Source organism: Petaurus breviceps, unplaced genomic scaffold (assembly GCF_028583685.1).
Source record: "Petaurus breviceps papuanus isolate PSGF00001 unplaced genomic scaffold, PetGlider_PUasm1.0 213, whole genome shotgun sequence".
Taxonomy (NCBI): domain Eukaryota; kingdom Metazoa; phylum Chordata; class Mammalia; order Diprotodontia; family Petauridae; genus Petaurus; species Petaurus breviceps.
This window is the reverse complement of record NW_027185860.1, coordinates 2388519-2415288: the sequence shown is the minus strand read 5'-3', so window position 1 is coordinate 2415288 and position 26770 is coordinate 2388519. Positions and strand designations below refer to the sequence as shown.

Sequence of the window (26770 nt, the reverse complement as noted above, 5' to 3'; positions counted from 1 at the left end):
GAGGTTTGTGAGTAAATATTGCTCTTGTATTGGTTTGTGGGAAGGCTGAAGGATGCTGTGGTTCTAAGCATTATTATGGCTTCTGAATATCTTTGGAACTGCGATAGAATCAGCTTACTTGTTTTGAGATTTGGTTTTCTGGTGTCTAAATAAATGTTTCAGTTCTGTCCTTTACGTGGAGAATCCATTAAATTTTATGGTTGAATATCATGCCATATTTTAGTCACAGTCTTTATCGTGAATGTGGGTGCTGTAAATATTGCATTGGCATGACATGTATATCCCTTCAATTTCCAATTCTTGGTGACCACAAAAAGAACTGCTGTAAATATTTTTGTACATGTGGACCCTTCCTTCTTTTAATGATATTTTTGGATGACCTAGTAGTGCTATTGCTGGATCAGAGGGTATATACAGTTTTATACCCTTTGGATGTAGTTCCAAATTACTTTCCAAATGGTTGGTTCAGTTCACAACTCTACCAACAATGTATTATGTTCCAATTTTCTTACATCTTCTCTAAAATTTCTCATTGTCCTTTTTTTTTGTCATATTAGACACTGATTATCTTTTTTTTTAAATTGTCTATTTTTCTGTCTTCTTATTCATGATCATCACCCCAAATTTTTGTTTTTGCTTCAGCTGAAACATTTTACAATCTGCTCTGATTGTGTATTGTTTTCTACACCTCCCTGTTTTATCTCCATTCTGCCAATCAAAATCTTACCCATCATTCAAAGTTTAGTGCTGTTTAGGTCACTCTGTTCGAAACATGTTTCTTATAAACTGCATACTCTTGGATTCTGGTTTCTAATCCATTCTATTATATTTTTGTGTTTGATGAATGAGCTCATGCCATTCACATTCATAGTTATGGTTACTAATTGTGTATTTCCCATTTTTTTCTGTTTATTCTTCTCTTTTTTTCCTATCACTCCTCAAAAGTCTATTTAGCTTCCTCCCTTTTAAAATCTCTTTCCATATGTCTTATCCTCTTCTCTTTTTATTTCCTTATTGTGCATGATAGATTTATTTACAAACAACATTTGTATATGCACACACACATATTCTTCTCTCTTTGAGCCAATATTGATGAGAGTGAGGGTCAGGCATTGTACAAAATGACCTTCTCATTTCCCCCTCCACTGAAAAGCCCTTCCTCATCTGCCTCTTCTATATGAGAAAATTTTCATCATTCTACCTCGCCCTACTCCCTTCTTACAGTGCATCTCTCACACATTCATTTTTTAGAGCATCCCAGCATAATGAAATCATACCCATGGTCTCTGTCTATGTAAACTCCTTTTAATTGCTCTAATAATGATGAAGTTCTTAGGAGTTGCATGAATCATCTGCCCATAGAATAATGTCTGCATTTTAATGTTTAGGCTCTTATAATTATTCTTTGCTATTTACTTTTTATGCTTCTCTTGATCATGTCTGAATGTCAGATTTTCTATTCAGCTCTTCATTTTTCATAAAGAATGTTTGAAAGCCTTTTTGACCCTGAAGGTTTTTATTCAGTTTTGCTGAGTCAAATGCTTTTGTTAGTAATCCTATTTATTTGCATTCCAGAATATCATATTCTAAGTTCTTTTCCCCTTTAACATGGAAGATGTTAAAATCTGTATCATCCTGACTTGTTGCTCCACAATATCTGAATTATTTCTTTCTGTCTGCTTGCAATATTTTCTCCTTGACATGGGATATAAGGAATTCAGCTATAATATTCTGGGGACTTTTCATTTTGGGATTCATTTCAGAAACTGATGGGTTCCTTCACTTTCTATTTTACACTCTCGATCTAATATGTCAGGACAGTTTTCTTGTATGATTTCTTGAAATATGAAGTTTATTATATTTTATTTTTTATCAGGGCTTTCAGGTAGTTCAATAATTTTTAAATGATCCCTCTTCAATCTATTTTCCAGGTCAGTTTTTTTTCTGTACAAGACATTTCACATTTTCTTCTGCTTCATTCCATTCTTTTGAATTTGTTTTATTGTTTCTTGATGTCTCAAAGAGTCATTAGTTTCCCACTGACCAATTCCAATTTTAAAATTCTTCTTCTTTCTCAATGAACTTTTCTCCCTCTTTTTTGCATTTGACCAAATCTACTTTTCAAGAAGTTTTTTTTTAACTCAGTGAATTTGTGTGCCTTTTTTTACCATTAGACCAATTTTGCTTTTTAAGGTATTTTTTCTTCAATATTTTTGTGTCACTTTTACCAAGATGTTAACCGTGGTTTCATAATTTTCTTGCATCACACTCATCTCTTTTCCTAATTTTCCTGTATCACTCATCTCTTTTGTTAATACTTCCAGGAATTTTTGGTGTACTTCTATACAATCAGACTTTTTAAAAACTTGCTTTCCGAAGCCAAGATGGAAGAGAAATCAGTAAAGCACCATCTTGCTCCCATATTTACCTCCAGAAAAATAATAACAAAAATAGCACCCCAGAACAAATCCTGAAACAGAAGAGCCAAAAGAAAGATGGGGAATTTGTAGGATCTGCAAAAAAAGGTTCATATCACTTGGGTGAAAGAAGAATGCAGTCCAAGACAAAAAAATAACATAGCAAATCAGCATCAAGTGGGAAATTTGGAGCCCCAGGATGATAGAGCAGGCAAACACCAACACTAGGACCCCCACATACCTTAGCATATCCAGAGTAACCAGCAGATTCTAGTTCTGAAAATAATCACTTGCTCTGATGCAGCCCAAGATGGGCTGGAGACCTCCAGCAGGCAGAACTTCCCATGCTTTGGTGCCACCCCAGGCAGACATACACTTTCTAGCAGGCAGAAAATCATATGCTTCAGAGCAGACCCAGGCAAGCAGGCATCCTCCAAAGCAGAAAAACCCACATGACTTCTGCATATGTCTGAAACCACCCCAGGCATACCACCAGGTAGGCTCCTGAACACCTAGAGCCCCCAGCTGACAACACCTGAAGCCCCAACACACAAAGCCAGTTATCATGCCCTTGGCCTGCAGAAAAAGAAGCTTGGGACAATGCCCTCTGTGCTCCAGCAGAAGAGATGAATTGTAAAAGCCAGGAAATAAGCAAACAAGATAAGCAAAAAGCAAAAAATACACTTACCCATTGAGAATTTCTATAGTGATCGGGAAAATAAAAATAAAGCTTACAAGAGGAAAACCTTGTTAATATACTTACATCCATAACTTCAAAGAGGGATATGAATTGATCTCAGGCTCAAAAAGCCTTTTTTGGAAGAACTCAAGAAGGATTTTAAAAGTCAAATAAGAAAGGTAGAATAAAAATTGGGAAAAGAAATGTGAGATATGCAAGAGAGAGTCAACATTTTGGAAAAGGAAAACAAAAATTGGTTGAAGAAAGCAATTCTTTAAAAATAAAATTTAGTGGGGCAGCTAGGTGACAAGTCAATGGAGCACCAGAAGAGCCTGGCACCTGCTCCAGGAACAGTGGTAATGGGGTCAGCTGTGGCAGCAAGGTGGCTGCTTCCAGAGCTCCAAGCCCACAGATGGTGGGGAGAAGGTATACATAGAAAGAGGGCACAGGTCTTGATCATAGGGCAATTGCAGGAATGTCTTTGCTGTGGCTGAAGTAGGATCCTCTTGCTTTGCCCTGTTTGTATATGGCTCGCAGTCTTGGGTAGTGGACCTTGGGTGAGAAAGAATGTTGTCATGGCAGAGTGTGGCAACTGTGGAGAGAGAGTGCTCCTCATAGTTTTGAAGCAGGTTCCTAAAAGTAACTCTGACAACAGTTCCACAAAACCTCAGATATTTAGGACACAGCAGGATCCAATCTGAAAGAAGAGTTCTACTGCAGCAAAGAGCTCAAAATTCAAATAATTGACTTGACAAGATGAGCAAATATAGGAAAGGATATCAGACTACAGAATCATTCTTTGGTGACAAAATAAGATCTAGACAGAGAAGAGGAAAAATACAACAAAGTTAAAACTCCGAGATCAAAAGCCTCCAAGAAAAATATGAATTGGTCACAGGTCATAGAGGAACTCAAGAAGAATTTGGAAATCAAGTAAGAAAAGTAGATTAAAATTGGGAAGAAAATTAGAGTGATGCAAGAAAATCATGAAAACATGAATCAATGTTTTTCTTTAAGGTAGACCCAAAAAATAAAAGAAGAAAAGAATACCTTCAAAAATAAACTAACCCAAATGGCAAAAGAGGCCAAAAATATGAGGAGAATGCTTAAAAAGCACAATTGGCCAAATATAAAAAAAGTCCAAAAGATTACTGAAGAAAATAATTGCTTCAAAATTAGAATGGAGCAAATGGAAGCTAATGACTTTATGAGAAATCAAGATACAATAATACAGGTCTAAAAGAATGAAAAAATTAGAAAACAAGGTAAAATATTTCTTTTTTATTGAATGCTTTATTAACTTCTAGTTTACATCATTAATTTCCATAAGATTTTGAGTTACATATTTTCTCTGCATTTTTCCCCTACCCACCACCCCAAATTAGCAATCCCATTGGATATCCCTTCCTACAATCTGCTATCTCCCATATCTTCTCCCATCCCACCTCTGACTTTCCAGTAGGGCACAGTGGATCTCTATGCCCCAGTGCTTGTATGTCTTATTAACCAGTTACATGTAAAATAATATTAAATAATAAACATTTGTTTTTAAAACTTTGAATTTTTAAAACTTTTGCAAACTAAAAATTTGAATTTAAAACTTTGAAAGATCCATTCCCTTCCTCTGTTATCATCCAGCCTTACTGGGAAGATAAGCAATTCAGTATAAGTTGTACCTGTGTATTTCCATAGATGATATATTGTAAAAGACTGACAAAATTTCCCTCCTTCCTATCCCACATCCCATTTGTTGTATTCTCTACATTGATCCTGTCCCTTTTCAAAAGTGGGTGCTTCCAGCATCCCTCCCCCCCCACCAGCCTGTCCTCCCTTCCATCATCCCCACTCTCATCCCCTTCCACCCTACTCTACTGTAGGGTGAAATACATAATTTAGTGTGTATGTTATTACCTCCCTAAGCCAAATTCAATGATAAAAAGGTTAAGTCATTCCCTCTTTCCCTCCTGTTCTTCCCCTCCATTGTAACCATTTTCACTTGCCCCTTCTATATGAGATAGTTTACCCCATTCTGTCTCTCCCCATTTCCTTTCATTATATTCCTCTCTCACCTCTTAATATCACCTTTTAAATATCATCCATTTCTATTAAATTGGTCTTGTGCCCTCTATCTATGTATACCTGTACACACATTCACATATGTATTCATATGCCTATATACCCCCTATATAGACATATATATGTGTGTATGTGAATATGCACACACACACATTTCCATTCCCTTCAACTCTCCTCATAATGAGAAAAGTTTCATCATTACAATTGTCTTTTTTCCTTGTAGGAATTTAAATAGTTCAACTTTGATAAGTTCCTTCAGATTTCTTTTCCCGGTTTACCTTCTCATGCTTCTCTTGCTTCTTGTATCCTAATTTCACATTTTCTATTCAATTCTGGTTTTTCATAAAAAATGCTTGAAAGTCCTCTATTCCACTGAATGACCATATTTTCCCCTGAAACGTGATACTCATTTTTGCTGGGTATGTGATTCTTGGTTTTAATCCCAGCTCCTTTGACCTCTGGAATATCATATTGCAAGCTCTTCAATCCCTCAGTGTAGAAGCTGCCATATCCTGTATAATCCTAATTGTGTTTCCACAATATTCAAATTGTTTCTTCCTGGTTGCTGATCTGAGAATTCTGGAACCTGTCTGTAATATTCCTAAGAGTTTTCTTTTTGGGATCTTTTTTTAGGAGGTGATTGGTGGATTATTTCAACTTCTATTTTGCTCTCCAGTTCTAATACATCAGGGAAATTTTCCTTTAGATTTTCCTGAAGGATGATTTCTAGGTTATTTTTTTGATCATGACTTTCAGGTAGTCCAATAATTTTTAAATTATCTCTACTAGATCTGTTTTCCAGGTCAGCATTTTTTTCAATGGGATCTTTCATGTTGCCTCTATTTTTTTCATTTGTTGTATCAGTTTAATAGTATCTTGATTTCTCATAAAGTCACTAGATTCCTTTTGCTCCAATCTAATTCTGAAGGAATGATTCTCTTCAGTGAGCTCTTGAGATTATTTTTCCATCTGGAAAATTTGGCTTTTTAAGGCATTTTTCTCCTCATTGCCTTTTTGAGCCTCTTTTGCCATTTGAGTCAGTCTATTTTTTAAGGTGTTCTTTTCTTCTGTCAGGTTGTTGGCTCACACTTCATAATTTTCTTGCATCATTCTCATTTCTCTTCCAAATTTTTCCTCCACTTCTCCTATTTGAGTTTCAAAATCCTTTTAAAGCTCCTCTATGGACTTTAACCAGCTAGTATTTTTCTTGGAAGTTTTTGATTCAGGAGTTCTGACTTCGCTATATTTCTCCTGTTCCATGCTTTGATACTTTTCCCCCCTAAATAGGCATGTAAAATTGGGTTGCTCTGCTTGCTTTGCTTTCCTCGTTTGCTCATATTGCCACTCAATTACTTGACTTTTTGGCTTTGTTCAATGGTAGGACTCTGCTACCAGACGGGGGAGCTTCATCCCAAGCGCTGGGATTGTCTCAGACACTAAAGGTATTAGTTGGGTGCCCTCTCTGAAGCCTCCACACCCTGTGGCAAGCTGGTCACACACCCCAGGACCTCCACCCTAGACTACAATTCAGATCCAAGCATGTTAAAACAAGAGTTATTACCCCATCAGACTGCTTTCTTGGTCCCCCAACAATCTGTGGGCCAGGACCTGAAGCTGACATGTGGCTGCAGCTGGATGGCTGCTGCACCTCAGCAGCTTCTTTCCAATTGTGGCAAAGGCCAACCACACTCCCAAACTACTGTATCCCAAAGTCCCCACTGCACTGACCTCTCACTTTGTTCTTAGCATCTATGTCTTGATAATTCTGGAAACTGCCCCAGCAGAAATCCTGTTTCTACTCAGCCATCTTGACTCTTTCCCCCCAGTGTAAAATATTTCATTGAAAAAAAAACTGACCTGGAAAATAGATCCAGGACAGATAATTTTTAAAAATTTTGGATTACCTAAAAGTCACGATAAAAATAAGAGACTAGATATCATCTTTCTAGAAATTATCAAGAAAAACTGCCCTGTAATTCTAGAATCAGAGGGTTAAATAGACATTGAAAGAATCCACCAAATGTCTCTTGAAAAAGATTCCAAAAAGAAAACTCCAGGAATATTATAGTCAAATTCCACAATTTCCAACTAGAAGAAACAATTTATGGAAACACAATTGTGGAAACACAATCAGATTAACACAACGTCTAGCAGCTTCCACATTAAGGGATCATAAGACTAGAAATACTATATTCTGGAGGTCAAAGGAGCTAGGATTAAAACGAAGAATCCCCTGCACATCAAAACTGAGTATATTACTTCAGGGAAAAATGTGTATATTCAATGAAATAGATGACTTTCAAGCATTCTTGATGAAAAGACTGCAGTGGAACTGAAAATTTTACTTTCAAATACAAGAATCAAGAGAAATATGAAAAGGTAAACAGGAAAGAGAACTAATAAGGAAATTATTAAAGTTGAACTGCTTACATTCTTACATGGAATTATTTTCAATATTTGCAACTCATGAGACTTTTTTCAGTATTAGGATAGTTGAAAAGAATACACACATATGTACGTATATGTATATATACATACATATGTGTTTATGTATGTGTATACATACAGAGGGCACAAGGTGAGTTGAATATGAAGGGATGCTCTCTAAAAATAAAATTAAAAGTGATAGAGGAATATATTGGGAGGAGAAAGGGAGAGGTAGAATGGGGTAAATCACGTCACATAAAAGAGGCAAGAGAAAGCTGTTGCAATGGGGGGGGGGGGGAGGGGAAGATTAGGGATGTGAAAGGGAATGAGACAATCTCATTCTCTTTGGATTTGGCTTAAGGAGGGAATAAGCATACACACTCAATTGGTTATCTTACCCAACAGGAAAGTAGGAAGCAAAGCGATAAGAGGGGGTTCGAGGAGGGAGAACATATTGGGGTAGGAGTTAGTAAGAAGCAAACACTTTTGAAAACAAACAGGATCAAAGGATAGAATAGCACAAATGGGGGGGGGTGCGATAGGATAGTGGGAAATATGGTTAGTCTTTCACATTATGATGATTATGTAAATGTTTTCCATAACTACACATATATAACCTATATCGAATTGTTTGTCTTCTTAATAGGGGTGGGTGAGGAGAGACGAAAGGACAAAATCTGGAACACAAAGTTTTAAAAACAAATGTTAAAAAATTGTTTTTGCATGCAACTGGTAAGTAAGACATATAGGCAATGTGGTATAGAAATCTATCTTGCCCTACAAGAAAGTAAGGGAGAAGTGGTAAGTGGGGGATCAGGGAGATTGAAAAGAAGGAATACTGGGAGAAGGGGTAATCAATATCCTTCCCTTCTTGGGATGAGGGGTAGGGAAGCGATGGGGAGAAAATTTGAAACTCAAAATCTTATGGAAATGAATGTTGAAAACTAAAATAAATAAATGAAATTCAAAAATTAAAGAAATTATCAAGAAAATTGACCTGATATCCTAGAACAGAAGGTAAAAGCATCATTGAAAAAGTTCACTGATGACCTCCTAAAAGAGATCCCCAAATGAAAATGCTAATGAATATTTTGGCTAAATTCCAGAAATAGTAGGTCAAGAGGAATAAACTTGAAGCAGCTGGGGGGGGGAAGAATTTAAATATTATGGAAAGATAGTCATAATTATGCAGCACTTAGAACTTTCTTCATAAAAGGATTAGAGGGCCTGGAATGTGCTATTGCATAAGGCAAAGGATTTTGGATTACAACCAAGAGTCAACTACCCACTAAATTGAGCATAATATTACAGGAGAAAAGATGGACATTCCATGAAACAGCGTACTCCCCAAATATCCTGAAGAGAAAACCAGAGGTGAAAAAAAATTTGATCTTCAAATTCAAGACCCAAGAGAACCATAAAATGATAAACAGGAAAGGAAAAAAAAAACTGTATTATTCAAAAAGTTTAAACTGTTTACATCCCTACAGCAGAAGATGACATATGTAACTCTTGAGAACTGTATCTTTATTATGGCATTTACAAAGAGTATACATACACTGAGTGTGGGTATAAGATGACTTAAATGTGATGATAAAAAATTAAGGGGTGAAAAGAGAGATTGTAATGGGAAAAGAAGACAAGAAGAGGCAGAAAGGAGTAAATTACATCACAGGAAGAGGTGCAAAGTTCTGTTACGATGAAGGGAAGAAGTAGAAAGGGAAAGGGAAAAGAAAAGGAGAGATACTAATTGAAAGGAGGGCAGGTTGAGGGAGGCAGCAGTCAGAAGCAAAGCACTTGTGAAGTAGGAAAGGGAGAAAGGAGTGAGAAAAGCATAAACAGCAGGAAGAATAGCATGGAGAGAAAGACTGTGAATGGGAATGGGATAAACTCTTCTGTAAAATGGAAGCAGATAGCAGAGTAGATTAAAACCAGAATCCAACAATATGTTGTTTATAAGAAAAACATATGAGCAGAGAATTACACACAGAATAAAGGTGAAAAGCTGGAGAGCTGAATATAATATGCTTTAGTTGAAGTTAAATGAAAACAAAACAGGGGTAGCAATCTTGATCTCAAACAAAACAAAAGAAAAAAAATAAATCTAAAAAAAATAGGAAAGCAAAACTGCATCTTACTGAAATGAACTATAGAAAATGAAGATATATCAATACAAAACACATATGTACCAAGTGGTACTGCATCCTGAGTCTTAGAGGCCAACTTAAGTAAGTTACAGGAAAAATAGAAAGAAAACTATACTAGCAGGGAATCTCAATCTCCCCCTCTAAGTACTTGATAAATCTAACCTAAAAATAAGCAAGGAAAAAAATCGAGGGAAACAGAATTTTAGAAAAGTTAAATGTGGTTGAACTCTAGTTAAAAAATGAATGAAGATAGAAAGGAATATACATTTTCTCCATCAGTGAATGGCATCTACACAAAAGAAACTGATAATGTACTAGGGCATAGAAATCTCACAATCCAGTGTAGAAAGGGAAGAATATTAAATGCATCAGTTTAAGGTCATGATGCAATAAAAATTTCATTTAATAAAGGTCCATGGAAAGATAGACTAAAAGTTAATTGGAAACTGTGTAATCTAATTCTAAAGGAGTGTGTCAAACAAGAAATTATAGAAACAATCAATGACTTCATCTAAGAGAATGAAAATAATGAGTAAATATGACAAAACTCATGGAATTCAGCAAAAGCAGTTCTTAGAAGGAATGTTGTCTTTTGAAATGCTGACATAAATAAAATAGAGAAAGAGGAGAACAATGAATTTGACATGCAACAAAAAAAGCTAGAAAAAGGACAAATTAAAAATCCCCAATTTAATACCAAATTAGAAATTTTGAAACTCAAAGGAGAGATTAATAAAATTGCAATTAAGTAAACCATCAAACTAATAAAACTAAGAAATAATTTTATGAATAAAAACAATAAATTATATAAACATTTGGTTAATTTGATTAAAAACAATGAAGAAAGTCAAATTACCAATATCAAAAAAATGAAAAGGGTAAATTCATCACCAATTACAAGGAAATCAAAACATTAATTAGGAACTATTTTGCCAGACTTCATGGCAATAAATCGGACAACCTCAGCGAAGTGAATGAATTTTTTCAAAAATATAAATTTCCCAGATTAATAGAGGAGGAAATAAAATTCTTAAATAATCCCTTTTCAGAAAAAGAAGCTGAGTAAGGCACGCAGATGGATTTACAAGCAAATTCTACCAAACATTTAAAGAAAAATAAATTCCAATACTATATAAACTCTATGAAAAAAAATTGGCTAAAAAGGAGTCATAGGAAATTATTTTTATAGTACAAACATAATGCTGACGACTAAACCAAGAAGAAACAGATGAAGAAAATTTTAGACCAATTTCTCCAATGAAAATAGATGCACATATTTCAAATAAAATTTAATGAGGATAATACACTTTGACTACATGATATATATGCCAGCAATATAGGACTGGTTCAGTATTAGGAAAATGATCAGCATGATTGGCCATATCAATAACAATTATAACATATCATATGATTACCTCAATTTGCTAAAAAAAATGCTTTTGACAAAATATAACACGCATTCCTGTTAAAAACACAAGAGAGCACTGAAGCTTTACATAAAATGATAAGTAGCATTTATCTAAAACCCCCAGGAATTATTACATGTAATATGGATAAACTAGAAGCATTTCCAATAAGATCAGGGTGACATTAGGGTGCTGATTATGACTACTTTTATTCAATACTGTACTAGAAATCTTAGTTTTAACAATAAAAGAAGAAATAGTAATTGAAGGAATTAGAAGAGGCAATCAGGAAACAAACTATCACTTTTTTGCAGATGATATGATGTTATACTTAGAGAATCAACTAAAACAATACTTGAAATTATTAACAAAGTTAACACAATTGCAGTATATAAAATAAACCCACATGAATCATTGGCATTTTTGTGTATTACTAACAAAGTTCAGCAGCAAGAGATATAGAAATTCTACTAAAAATAACTGTAGACAATATAAAAAATTTGGGAGTCTACCTGTCAAGACAAACCAAGAAACTATATGAACACATTTACAAAATATTTCTCACACAAAAAAAGTCATATCTAAATCACTGGAAAAATGTTACTTGCCCATGTGTAGGTCAAGCAAATATAATAGAAATGACAATTCTACCTAAATTAATTTAGTTATTTAGTACCATACCCATGAAACTAGCAAAAAATTATTTTATGGAGCTAGAAAATATAGTATCAAAATTCATCTGGAAGAACAAAAGGTACAGAATATCCAGGGAATTAATAAAAAGAAATGTAAAAGAAGGTGGCCTAGCCATACCAGAGTTAAAATTATATTATAAAGCAGCAATCATCAAAACCACTTTCTACTTGCTAAGAAATAGAGTGAGGGATCAGAAGAATAGGTCACATACAGAAGAGACTGTAGTCAGTGACTATAGTAATGTATTGTTTGATATAACCTAAAATTCCAGCTTCTGAAATTTGAAAAAAAAACTGCTTGGAAAACTGGATAATGCTGTGGCAGAAACTAGGCATAGACCAACATCTTACACCATATGCAAAGATAAGATAAAAATGGGTTCAGGATTTAAACATAAAGGGTTATAATATAAGAAAATTAGTAAAGTGAGGAATAGTTTACCTTTCAGAGCTATGGAGAAGGAAGAATTTATGACCAAACAAAAAGATGAAGAACATTATGGATTGCAAAATGAATAATTTTCATTACATTGAGTTAAAAAGTTTTTAAACAAAGCCAATGAACCAAGATTAGAAATGAAGCAGAAAACTGGGAAATAATTTTTACAACCAGTGCCTCTGAAAAAGGCTTAATTTCTAAAATGTATAGAGAACTGAGTCAAATTCATAAAAATACTAGCCATTCCCCAACTGATAAATGGTAAAAAGCATATGAACAGCCAGGTTTCAGATGAAGAAATTGAAGCTATCTATATGAAAAAATACTCTAAATAACAATTAGAGAAATGCAAAGTGAAACAACTCTGAGGTAACACATTGCATCTATCAGAGTTGCTAACATGATGAAATAGTAAAATGATAAATGTTGGACGTGATGTATGAAAATCTGAGCTCTAATACATTATTGCTGGAGTTGTGAATTGATCCAACTATTCTGGGAAGCATTTTGGAATTGTGCCCAAAGGTCTATATGACTGTGCATACCCTTTTTTCTAGCAATTCCACTACTAGGTCTGTATCCCAAAGAGATCATAATAAGGGGAAAAGGACCCATGTGTCCAAAAATATTCATAGATGCTCTTTTTGTGGTGGTCAAGAATTGGAAATTGAGGGGCTGCTCACTTATTAGGGGATGGCTGAAAATGTGGTATGTGAATGTAATGGAATACTCTTATACCATAATAAAGAATGAGCAGGTGGGTTTCAGAAAAATCCAGAAAAACGTACATGAACTGATCATGAGTGAAATAAATAGAAACAGGAGAGTATTGTCCACAGGAATAGCAACGTTGTGGAATGTTCAACTTGGATAGACTTAGCTTTTAGTAATGCTATAATCTAAAACAGGAGTGAGGAACCTGGGGCCTTGAGGCCTCATATTGTCTTCTAGGTTATTGATTGTAGCCTTTTGACTGACTCTAAGTTTTACAGAACAAATACTTTTAATAAAGAAATTTGTTCTATTAAGTTTGAATTCAGTCAAAAGGCCATACTTGAGGAAGCTAGAGGGCTATGTGTGGCCTTGAGGCCTCAAGTTCCCCATAATTTCCCAAATAAAATGCTTTCCAAGGAAATGGAGCCAAGATGGTGTAGTAAAATCAGGAACTCACCTGAACTACCCTGTGAATTCCTTCAGTAACCTGTAAAAAGTGAATCCGAATGATTTTACAGTAGCAGAGTCAGTTGGGAGCTGGAGCATGCCAGATTTCCAGCAAAGGAAAGTGTGGAGGGCAAGATTTGTTGTGCCAGGCAGGGGGGACGCCAAGCCCTGCGTGAAGCCTGCAGGTTGCTTCAGCACAGACCTGACCATAGCTGAGATGGAGGAAACCCAGGCAAACTGATTCACTCACTGCAGGGGCAGTTCCCAGACCCCTCACTATGGGATAGGAGATAGCCAGAGCTATGTAAGAGACAAGCAAAGGGTCTGCAGCAGCAGCAGCAGCTACTCCTGGGGTTATCAGCCCACAGTCTAGATGTTTGAAAAATCACCTACTTGAACTTCTGGGAGCCAAGATGGTAGAGTAAACCATACATGTTCCCAAGCCCTTCTGAACCTGAAAATTCAGAGATTATTGCAAGTATAAATTCCTGAAATAGTGGAACCAGAAGCAAGCTTGGGAGTCATGGAGGAAGATCATGTCTGAGGCTGTACTGAGGCTAAAGTACAGGTCAGGAAGCATTCCAACAAGCTACATCTCAGCTAACCAGTGGTAGATCTTGAGCCCCAGGGGAGTGAAGCCAGAAAATGCTAACACCAGAAACTCAGGAGTGCCTTCATACAACCAGGGGAATCTGCAGACACCAATGCATCCCGGCTATCAGAGGCTGAGTTTGCCTGAGCTCTAGTCCAGAGACATGGAGGTAGAATAAAGTGGCCAGAGCATCCCTCTCCCACACGTCATGCCATGAGCTTCAGTTTAACCCTAGGGAAAGTCAGAAAGTCCTGGCCTTCACCACAGTCTAGGTACTAAGAGGCCAAAGCACACAAAGGCAATAATGAGGCCCCTAACTTCCTGCATAAGAAACTCAGGACAGAGCCATCTGTACCCCAGAAGCAAAGATCCAAGTTAAAAGCCAGGACATAGGCAATCACCATGGGCAAAAAGCAAGTAGGAAAAACAAGGTCTATTATATCCCATTATAGTAATCAAGGAGAATCAATTCAGAAGAGAACAACATTGACCTTACACCCACATCTGAAACCTCAAAAAGGAATATGAACTGGTCTCAAGCCCAAAAAGCATTCTTGGAAGAGCTCACTTGGCACTGGCTGGCTGTGCCAGCATGTCAGTGGCTTCTCACCCTGGGGGCAAAAGCCATGCACTCTCACTTCTGCATCCCAAAGTCCAGACTGCACTGACCTCTCACTTTGTCCTTCGCATGTATATGTTGATAAATCTGGAAATGGCCACAGCTGCTGCTGATCTGGAGTCCCTCTGGCCAGCGGCTGGTCAGGCGCACCCTGGGGCTAAATCCTTGGCTTGGGCCTGGGCTCAGCTCCCAGAGCACTGAGCTAGCCTATTCCTGCCGGCCTGCCAGGCTGTCCTCAGTGGGAGGTTAGCCCCTCTGTGTCATTCTGTGGGTTCTGCTGCTCCAAAGTCTGTTTAGAGTCCCCTTCCACATGGATTGGGGAAGGTGGAAGCTGGAGCCCAGCAGAGGTCCTGCTTCCACTCTGCCATCTTGACTCCACCCCCAGCACCACTTACTCCTATGTGAGAGTCTTACAACATGGGAAAGTGGAGATCATTGCTAATGACCAAGGAAACAGGACCACCCAAAGCTACATCACCTTCACTAACACAGAATGTTCAATAGGTGATGCTGCAAAGAATCAAATTGCAATGAACCCCACCAATACAGTTTTTAATGCCAAATGTCTGATTGGTCGCAGATTTGATGATACAGTTGTGCAATCAGCCATGAAACATCAGCCTTTTTCTGTGGTGAACGATGCAGGCAGGCCTAAGGTCCAAGTGGAGTACAAAGGTGAGACCAAAAGTTTCTATCCAGAGGAAGTATCTTCTATTGTCTTGACCAAGATGAAAGAAATTTCTGAAGCTTACCTTGGGAAAACTGTCACAATACTGTGGTCACAGTACCTTCCTATTTCAACGATTCCCAATGTCAGTCCACCAAAGATGCTGGAACCATAGCTGTTCTCAATGTGCTTCAAATCATCAATGAGCCAATTTCTGCTGCTATTGCTTATGGCTTGGACAAAAAGGTTGGTGCCAAGAGAAATGTGTTGATCTTTGACCTTGGAGGTGGTACTTTTGATGTCTCCATTCTTACCATTGAAGATGGCATCTTTGAGGTCAAGTCCACAGATGAGGACATCCACTTGGGTGGGGAGGACTTTGACAACTGAATGGTCAACCATTTTATTGCTGATTTCAAGCAAAAGCACAAGAAGGACACCAGTGAGAATAAGAAGGCTGTTTGCTGTCTCCACACTGCTTGTGAATGTGCAAAGCATACTCTCTCTTCCAGTACCCAGGCCAGTACTGAGATTGATCCCCTCTATGAAGGTATCAACTTCTATACATCAGTCACCCAAGCCCGTTTCGAAAAGCTGAATGCTGATCTCTTCCATGGCACCCTGGACCCTGTGGAGAAGGCCTTAAAAAATGCCAAGCTTGATAAGTCTCAGATTCATGAAATTATCCTGGTGGGTGGTTCCACTCGAATCCTCAAAATGCAGAAGCTTCTGCAAGACTTCTTCAATGGCAAGGAGCTCAACAAGTGTATCAATCCTGATGAGGCTGTTGATTATGCTGCAGCTGTCCAGCCTGCCAGTTTGCCTGGAGATAAATCTGAAAATGTGCAGAACTTGCTGTTGTTGGATGCCACTCCTCTTTCCCTTGGAATTGAAACTGCTGGTGAAGTTATGAACATTCTGATCAAACACAATACCACCATCCCCACCAAGCAGACACAGACCTTTACCACCTATTCAGACAACCAGCCTGGTGTGCTTATTCACATTTATGAAGGGGAGAGAGCAATGACAAAGGATAACAATCTGCTTGGCAAATTTGAGCTCACAGGAATTCCTCCAGCACCCAGGGGTGCTCCTCAGATTGAAGTAACATTTGACATTGATGCAAATGGCATTCTCAGTGTCTCTGCTGTGGATAGGAGCACAGGCAAGGAGAACAAGATCACCATCACCAATGATAAAGGATGTCTGAGCAAAGAAGACATTGAGGGTATGGTCCAGGAGGCTGAGGAATACAAGGCTGAGGATGAAAAGCAGAGAGACAAGGTGTCTTCCAAGAATTCTCTTGAATCTTATGCTTTCAACATGAAAGCAACCATAGAGGATGAAAAACTGCAAGGCAAAATTGGTGATGAAGGCAAACAGAAGATCCTTGACAAATGTAATGAAATAATCAACTAGCTGGATAAGAACCAAACTGCTGAGAAGTAAAATTTTGAGCATCAGCAGAAAGCATTGGAGAAGTTCTGCAAGTCCATCATTACTAAGCTGTACCAGAGTGCAGAAAGCATGCCTGGTGGGTTCCCAGGGGGTGGAGCAGCCCCATATGAAGGTGCTTCTTCTGGACCCACCATTGAATAGGTCGACTAAACACACCAGAAGAAAGAGCATTCCACACAGCTTTCCAAAAATTGAAGGACTCAAATTTGTAGCCAAGGTAGTAGCAGTTTAAAAGTAACATTTAAGCTACTGTGTAAATCTGGGCATTCTGAATACTTGAATGTGTGCAGAGGGAGAGAAGTGAACAACTTCGCACTTTATCAGTATTGTAAACAAGTGGAAATGCAATTGTCTTGGAGAATAAAATCTATTTAAAATTGGCACCATAAAAAAAGAGATAAGAAAGGAAACTATATCCTGCTAAAAGGCACCATTAACAAGGAAGAAATATCATTATTAAATGTATGTGCACTAAGCAGCAGAGCATCCAAATTCCTAGAGGAGAAGGTAAGGGAGTTAGAGGAGGAAATAAATAGCAAAACTATGCTAGTGGGAGACCTCAACGTCACCCTCTCTGAACTTGATAAATCTTACCTCAAAATAAACAAGAAAGAAGTTAGGGAGGTGAATAGCATTTTAGAGATGGTAAATATGATAGACCTCTGGAGAAAACTAAAATAAGATAAAAAGTAATATACTTTTTTTCTCAGTGGTACATGGTACATTAAAAAAATAATCACATACTAGGGCATCAAAACTTCATAATCCACCGTGGAAAACTAGAAATATTAAATGCAACCTTTTAAGATCATGATGCAATAAAAATTACATGTAATAAAGGGACACAGAAAGATAGACCAAAAACTAACTGGAAATTAAATAATCTAATTCTAAAGAATGAGATTCTAAAACAACAAATCATATAAACAATTAATAAACTCATTCAAGAGAACCACAAGAATGAGACAATATACCAAACTTGTGGGATGCAGGAAAATCAGTTCTTAGGGGAAGTTTTATATCTCTGAATGCTTACATGAATAAAATAGAGAAAAAGGAGATCAATAAATTGGGCATGAAACTGCAAAAGCTAGAAAAAGTACAAATTGAAAATCAACAAATAGATACTGCATTAGAAATACCACAAATCACAGGAGAGATTAATAAGATTGAAATTTAAAAAACTATTGAACAAATAAGTAAAACTAAAAACTGATTTTATGAAAAGAACAATAAATTTGATAAACCTTTAGTCAAATTCATTAAAAAAAGAAAGAAGACAATCAAATTACTTGTATCACAAATGGAAAGGGTGAATCTACCTCCAACAAGGAGAAATTAAAAGAGTAATTAGGAACTATTTTACCCAATTGTTTGCCCATAAATTTGGCAATAATGATGAAATGGATAAATATTTACAAAAAATATAAATTGCCCAGATTAACTGAAGAGGAAGTAAAATATTTAAATAATCCCACCTCAGAAAAATGAAATTGAACAAGTTATCAACACACTTTCTAGGAAAATTCTCCAGGGCCAGATGTATTTAAAAGTGAATATATAAAATATTTAAAGAATAATTGATTCCAATGCTTTTTAGACTGTTTGGGAAAATTGGAGAAGGATTCCTGCCAAATTCTTTTTATGACACAAATATGGTACTGATACCTAAATCTTGAAGACCCAAAACAGAGAAAGAACATTATAGGCAAATTTTCCTCGTGAATTTAGATGCAAAAATTTCAAATAAAATATTAGCAAAAAGATTACAGCAATTTATCACAAGAGTAATACACTTGATAAGGTACAATTTATTCCAGGAAAGCAATATTAGGAAATATTATGAAAACTTTCAGTATAATCGATTATATCAGCAGCAAAACTAGCAGAAACCATATGGTTATTTCAATAGATGTAGGAAAGGCTTTTGACAAAAAAAAAAAAAAAAACAACACCCATTCCTATTAAAAACATTAGAAAGCATGAGAATAAATGGAGTCTTCTTTAAAATAATAAAATAATAAATAGCATCTGTTTAAAACCATCAGCAAGTATTATATGTAATGGGGGTATGCTAGAAGCATTTCCAATAAGTTTGGGGGTGAAACAAGGATGTCTACTATCACCCCTATTATTCAGTTTTGTACTAGTAATATTAGCTGCAGCAGCAAGAGGAGAAAAATCAATTGAAAGAATTAGATTAGGTAAAGAAGAAACTAAGTGGGGCAGCTAGTTGTCAGAGTGAATAGAGCACCGGCCCTGAGTCAGGAGGACCTGAGTTCAAATTTTGCCTCAGACACTTAACACACACACACAAACACATACATACAAACTAGCTGTGTGACCTTGGGTAAGTCACTTAACCCCAATTTCCCTCCCCCCAAAAACCAAGAAAAAGAGAATAAACTAAGCTATCACTCTTTGCAGAAGATATGATGATATACTTAGAGAATCCTAGTGAAAGAAGTAGAAAACTGCTTGAGATAATAAATAAATTTAGGAAAGTTACAGGATATAGCATAAATGCACATAAATCCTCGACATTCCTATATATTTCTAACAAAGACCAACAGCAAGTAATAGAGAAGTTTCATTTAAAGTTATTGTAGATGTTGTAAAATATTTGGGAGTCTACCCACCAAAACCAACCCAGGAACTATATGAACACAATTATCAAACATTTTTCACACAAATAAAGTCAGATCTAAGTAAGTGGAAAAACATTAGTTCCTCATGGCTAGGTTGAGGTAATAAAACAAAAATGACAATTTTACCCAAATGAATTTACCTATTTGTGCTGTGCCAATCCATCTACCATAAAAACATTTCATAGAGCTTGAAAAATAATAATAAAATTCATCTAGAATAACAAAAATTCCAACATATCAAGTGAATTAATGAAAAGAAATGCTAGGGATGGTGGCCTACCCATACCAGATTTTATACTGTATTATAAAGCAGCAGTCATCGAAACTACTTGGTTCTGACAGAGGACCAGATTAAGTACACAAGATATAGTAGTCAATGATTATAGTCATCTGCTCTTTGATAAACCCAAAGACTTCAACTTCTGGGATAAGAACTCACTATTTGACAAAAACTGCTGGGAAAACTGGAAAATTTACATTAATTACAAAAATTACATTAAATTGAAAAGTTTTTGTTCAAATAAAGCCAACATAACCAAGATTAGGAGGGAAGTGAAAAATTGGAAAAACCTTTTACAATCAGTGTCTCTGATAAAGGTCTCATTTCTAAAATATCCAGAAAAAAATGAGTCAAATTTATAAGAATACAATTATCCCCCAATTTATAAATAGTCAAAGGATATGAACAGGTAGTTTTCAGAGGAAGAAATTAAAAATATTTTAAGTATATAAAAAATGCTCTAAATCACAATGGATTAGAGAAATGCAAATTAAAACATCTCTAAGGTACCACATTTCACTGTTCAGATTGACTAAGGTGACAAAACAATAAAATGATAAATGCTGGAGAGGATGTGGGAAAATTGGAAAACTAATGCGTAGTTGGTGGAGTTGTGAACTGATCCAACCGTTCAGAAAAGCATTTTATAACTATGCCCAATTGGCTGTTAAAATGTGCATATCCCTTGATGCATCAATACCACATCTAAAGTTGTATCCTAGAGTGAAAAGTACCCCTGCATGTATAAAAATATTTACAGCAGCTTTTTTAATGTGTGATGACAAAGAAATGGAAATCAAAGGGATGCCCATCAATTGGTCAATGGATAAACAAGTTGTGGTACATGACAGTAATAGAATACCATTTTCATATAAGAAATGCATAGAAGGACTTCATAATAACTTGAAGAGACTTATATAAACTGATGCTGAGTGAGGAGAGCAGAACCAGGAGAACCTTGTATAGAAATACAGAACCATTGTAACTGTGATGACTGACTTTGATCGACTAGGCTCCTCTCAGCAATGCAACGCTGTAAGACAACTCCAGAAGATTCATGATGGAAGGGGCTGTCCACATCTAGAGAAATGATTGCAGATTCTGAATGCAGATTGAAGCAAACTACTTGTGTGCTCTCTCTCTCTCTCTCTCTCTCTCTCTCTCTCTCTCTCTCTCTCTCATGCTTTGTTTTGTTCCTTCTTTCTCATTCTTCATTCCACTGATTATAATTCTTCTTTACAACTTAGCTAACATTTTATGTGAAGTTATCTTCAGAACCTATATTGAATTGTATGCCACCATGGCAGGGGGAAGGTGGGTGAAAGGGAGGGGGAGAAAATTTGGAACTCAAGGGATTTTGGAACTGAATATTGTAAACTAAAAGTAAATAAATATATAAAGTTTTTATTAAAAATTAAAAATAAAGAAAATGCCATCCACATCCAGGAAAAGAACTATGGAATCTGAATACAGATTAAAGCATACTATTTTATCTTGTCTTTCCTGTTGGTTTTTACTTTTGATCTGATTCTTCTTTCACAACAAGACTAATGTGGAAATATGTTTAATATGTTTATACATGTATGCCTATAGCAGATTGTGTGCTGTCTTGGGGAGAGAGAGGGAAACATTTATAACTCAAAATCTTGTGAAAATAAATGTTGAAAACTAAAAACAAATAAACAAAAAAGAAAAAACTGAAGAAAAACTTGCCTTTTTTTCTTTAGGCTTGCATTTGTTTGCCCATTTGTTTACCTGATTCCTAACCTCATAATTTTTTCTTATCTTATTACTAATATATTACTATTTCTAGTAATAGGTGTAATAATGCATGACCTTGATTTACTCTGATGTTATTACAAAGATTTCTGATGTTTCTCCATTTCCAAAGAAACATTCTTTTGGAGAGGTAAGGTGGAAACTGAAGAAACAGAAACATAGATACAAAGAACAGCTTAGTCTTTTCTAGATATTCTGTTAAATTCTGTTCATGCAAATATAAGCAAGAGAGTTTAAATTGATTAAAAGTCTCTTCTAGGCTCATGTTAAACTCTGGGTATTCAAATAAAAGCAAGAAAGATAGTTTTACCTTCAAAGATAATACATTTTAATGGAGAAAGACATGAAATTGTTATGTAGGAAAGGGATGTTTAGCATGGCCTAAAAATGGCTTATAAGTGGGGTAGAGGCATGGATCCAGTCAAGATAAGGCCCAAACTGGCCTTTTGAAACTCAAAAATGATTGCTGGCTGAGGGTCTAAGGTTCTAATGGGAAAGAGATGGAGACAAATGCCCAAGTGAAAGTAGCTTGGTATGGATATTGCCACCTCATTGATCTTTCTGGAATAGCCTTCTCCATTACAAATAGGAATCACCTCATACAATATTCTATCTCCTGCCTTCCTGACTTATTTTGCAGTCTGTCTCTCATTCTTTGACCCTTTTTTCACCTCTGCCTCAGAAAATCACTATCTTCTGTTAAAATAAAGTCATTCTTGATTTCCCCAATTGTTAATACACTTCCAACTTACTTCTTTTATGCACTCAATGTATTTTGTTTATATCTGACTCTATATACCTTTTCTTCCTGCTTTCAGAAGATCTGGCTCTCTTGTTAAAGGAACTGTTTAGATTTTATCTTTGTATCTCCAGCACTAGCACTATACCTGGTACAAAGTGGATAAACATAAATGTTTGTTGAGTCAAATTGATCTAATCCAGTTCCTCTCATTCTACAGATAAAGAAACCGAAACTTAAAGAACTTATAGGTTCTAAAAGCTAATATGCTACTTAATAGCATAACTCAGAGATAGAACTTTGGCCTTCTATATAAATAACTAATCCATCCCTCATTCTCTTCTGCTACAGTGTCACAGAATCAAGGATCAAAAATGAAGAGCTGGAAGGGAGCTTATAGACTATCTAATTCAATGCCATCATTTCATATATGAAGAAAATGACAGCCAAAGAGGTTAAGTTACTTGCCCAAAACAACACAGGAACTAATTCTCAAAGTAGGGACTTGAAAGAGGTTTTCTATCTCCAAATCCAATGCTCTTGTCAACATACTATGATGTCTTTCTGTGACCCATCCCTGTCCCCTCTCATTTTCCCTCTTTCTCTCCCCCCCACCTTGGTCTTCAGCTTGGCATAGGAACTAGGTGTTTTTATGCTCCCCTCTGGTGCTGCTGACTTCCACTAGCTGTAGAAATTCACAGACTTCAATCCTTTCCCCTACCCTACCCCCATAAGAAACACCCCCCCCACCACAAAGGGCATAAGTCAATTCTTTCTTAATGGTATCTCTCTCAACATGAAAATGTAAACAGAGACCTAAATGATGCAAAAACAAAACAAAACAAAACAAAAACATTTCAGAATCCCAATATCAAGATTCATGAAGAATAACCTCTAAAATAAAGAAAAAGTTTTCAAAAATCTTGCCTGAAGTGTTTATTCACATAATAATATCTGAAACACTGCTATAAGGAAGAAAATGTAGTAGTAGTAGCAGGAAGAAGAGGAAAAGGAGGAGGAGGAGGAGGAGGAGGAGGAGGAGGAAGAAGAGAAGTAAGTGCCAGATTAGATATTAAATTAAATCTTCCCCTTCCCTAATACTTGAATTCACATAGAAAACTGAAGGGGAGGGGGAAAATGTAACAAGCTGATAATTAAATATTGGTTTTAAAAACCTACTCATTTCACCTCCAGATTCTCCCAGATGCAAATTTACATCAGAAATGATAATCAGGAATATTGTTTTTAATTAGCAATGGACACATTAATTATGATGATATATATGTTTTTCTCTCAACAAAGTGGGCAAATCAGAAATCTCATTCATCTTACTCATGTTAACTTTTCATTTTTGGGGGCACAAGTGGATAAAGAAAACTAATTTATTTCAGTTATGATAATAAATAGCCATTAACTTAGAGTAAAGTCAATTTTAGGAGTAACAGATGTATTATTTAAAGGTGTTGATGACCCTAAATGTCCTCATTATGATTAATCTCGGTAGATGTAGAGGCTCGGATGGTTAACCCAAAGAAAGACTACAGTTAGGACAGGTTTCATAGTAATTTATGTAGTTCAGGCTTAATGATCAATGAGCCTAGATCCAAAGTAGGCTCTTAAAACCGTGTTAAATGAAATTCAGCATGTTAATTTACAAATAAACAGCTGCACAAGATGACCCTCCTTCCCAAGTCTGCTTACTAAGTGTTCCTGAAGTTCAGCTGTGTTGAGGAATGGTACTCACTGGGGACGCTGAATGCACATTTTCATTAGGTAAAGCAGAATAATCTGATGACTTGTCAGTAGGTGCCTACAACACAGAGATTCCAATTGAAATTCAAGGTTAAAGAATATCATGACTCATGAACAAATACAAGAGTTAATAGTGTTATGTTGGAACTATGCCAAGGAGGATTCCCAAATAAATCTTGTTTGAGATCTGGTATACATGCAGATGTATTTAATATAGAAATACAAATATTTCGCATAAGAATAAACTTAAGTTGCCCAAAGAGAGTCTATATCAAAAAATTAAACCAAGAATGATAAATGTCACATTGAAATCTACCTTACCCCAAACCCATAAAAAAAGAAAAAACGAGATTTTGTTTACCTTTTGTTAGTACAGAACTATAATCAGTGGGCATTTTTGTGAACATTTTGGATTTATACTCAAAGTACATTTTTTTTTTTATTATTGGAGGGGAGAAGGTAGGGCAATTGGGGTTAAGTGACTTACCCAAAGTCACACAGCTAGTTAATGTTAAGTGTCTGAGGTCAGATTTGAACTTAGGGCAGCCTGACTCCAGGGTCTGTGCTCTATTCATAGTGCCACATAGCCACCCCAGTACAATTTAATACAGTAAAAATAAGCTTATATGACTGAGCCACAAATTTATTTTTATATATGCATAATTTTAATCTTTCTGAGGAGAATTGCAGTGATTGGCAAGAATCTGATTAAATAAAGTGTTGTTGTTTTGAAGAGCTAAGAAGAATGAATGAATCAATTTTGAAAAAGGAATGGTAAGATGTCAAGATACTAAATATATTCAATATTCATAATATTGGCAAAACACTAGTAATGATACCTCAAGAAGCAAAATTTGCCTCTTATGGTTTCAGGTGCTTAAGGAAGGGTCACTTTTTTTTTTAAGTGAGCCTCCTTGATTGAGACCATAAAATTAGTTTTCATAGCTTCAAGTTGATTATGCAAATGTCCATAGTAAAAACTGTTGTTTGATAAACTTCTATTTAAAGCTTCTTCCAAGGCACAAGACGTCTTCCATAGTTTAAGAACAGCAAGAGCACTATTGAATATCCTATTTCTGTCAAAACTTCTGATAATTCTTTCTTTCTTCCGTCCTTCCTCCCTCCCTCCAACCTCCTTCCTTTCTTCCTTCTTCCTTCCTTCTTTCCTTCCTTCCTTCCTTCCTTCCTTCCTTCCTTCCTTCCTTCCTTCCTTCCTTCCTTCCTTCCTTCCTTCCTTCCTTCCTTTCTTCCTTCCTTCCACCTTTCTATCTCTAAATATATACATATATACATGAATATATGCATATATGACATATATTAATAAACACATTTTAAAACCAAGAAATATAAGAATCACATTTGTGATCATTCATGTCTGGGACCAACAGTTTCATCCAGCATATTTTTCAAAAGAAGATGATTGAAATCATGAGCTGGCAGGTGTAGACAAATGGATGTCATCAGTAAATTGTTCCATAGCTTTAGATAATACAAATAGTGTTTTGCCAATTCATTTACCCTCTCTATGACTAAGATTCTCAAGAAGTACATTTCTGAACAGTCACAAAAGTTGAAAGAACTAATTGACATGAACTACTAGTTCAAAAATCTGTCTAAAATAATAGTATTTACAGGTAAAAATGATTTAAAATATACAAAACATGACATGGTTTACTGTGTCCCCACTCTTTTATTGGCAGACCTGTGACATTATCCTCCCTCCTCCAGGTTCTGAGACACCAAATCCAAACAAGCACTGGAGCCAACTTCTGTTCAGCTGAAGTGCTGGGACTCTTGTTCTGCTTAGCTGACTGTAACACCTGTTCTGGTTTCCTAGCCCTGGCTCAAGCTACTGACTGGATAAGAGACTCGATTCCCTGGGGGCAGCCAGGTGGCTCAGCGAGTAAGAGCACTGGTTCCAGTGTCGGGATGACCTGGGGGTCAAATCTAGGCTCAGATACTTAGCACCACATCCAGAAATAACTGGCTGTGTAACCGTGAGCAAGTTACTTACCCCCGATTGCTTTTAAAAAAAAGAGATAGACTCCATTCCATGTCCCAGGAATGGAAATAAAAGAGAAATGGCCAAAATCATCGGTCCATTTCTGGGAGGTCATGTGGCATGAATGTGTGTATGTGTGTGTGTGTGCCTGTGCACATGTGCACGTGTGTGTGTGTATGTGTATGTGTGTAGGCCTGTAATGTAATGCCAAGGAAAGGCAACTTCCCAAGGTTCAGAATACCAGCATAGGTGCTCTCCATTTTATTCAGTGACAAACCAAGAACAGAGAAGGTCAAAACATGACATCATTCAAAATAAAGCATTTACTAAGGGTGATTAAATAATCTCCAAGTACTACCCCACCCCAGGACCTTCCAATCATTCAATCAATTACAAAGTCCCTGTTCTAAATACTTCTCCACCCCTAGGCTATACCTTCATTTAGTTCACCACAAAGTCCCTCTTCTCAAATGGAGATTAGTTTCCAAACATAAGTAAAGTACCTTCATTTGTCAATCACAGAGCACCAAAAGGTCAAAAGTTCCCCACCCCTGGATCTCAATTGAATCTACCCCAGAGTTACATCAAGTTTAAGCTCAGCACTTAATACCCAAATGGAGGTCTTTTCTTCATCTTGACAAGGCAAGTTCTCAGCAATCTTAGTTCCTGGGGAGACAAGGCTCAGCAAGGCCACAAGATGCATTGCCAGTCCCTTCATCAATTCATCCTCTGTCTGTAGAACAGTCCTAGAACCCCTGAAAACATTAGCAAAACCCTCTCCCAG

The 26770-nt window shown here is 36.4% G+C and overlaps 1 pseudogene; it reads left to right on the top strand.

Annotated features, from left to right (window-relative positions):
- Positions 1-16936, top strand: part of LOC138165550 (heat shock cognate 71 kDa protein-like) — a 25050-nt pseudogene extending 8114 nt beyond the window's left edge.
- The last annotated feature ends 9834 nt before the right edge of the window (positions 16937-26770 follow it).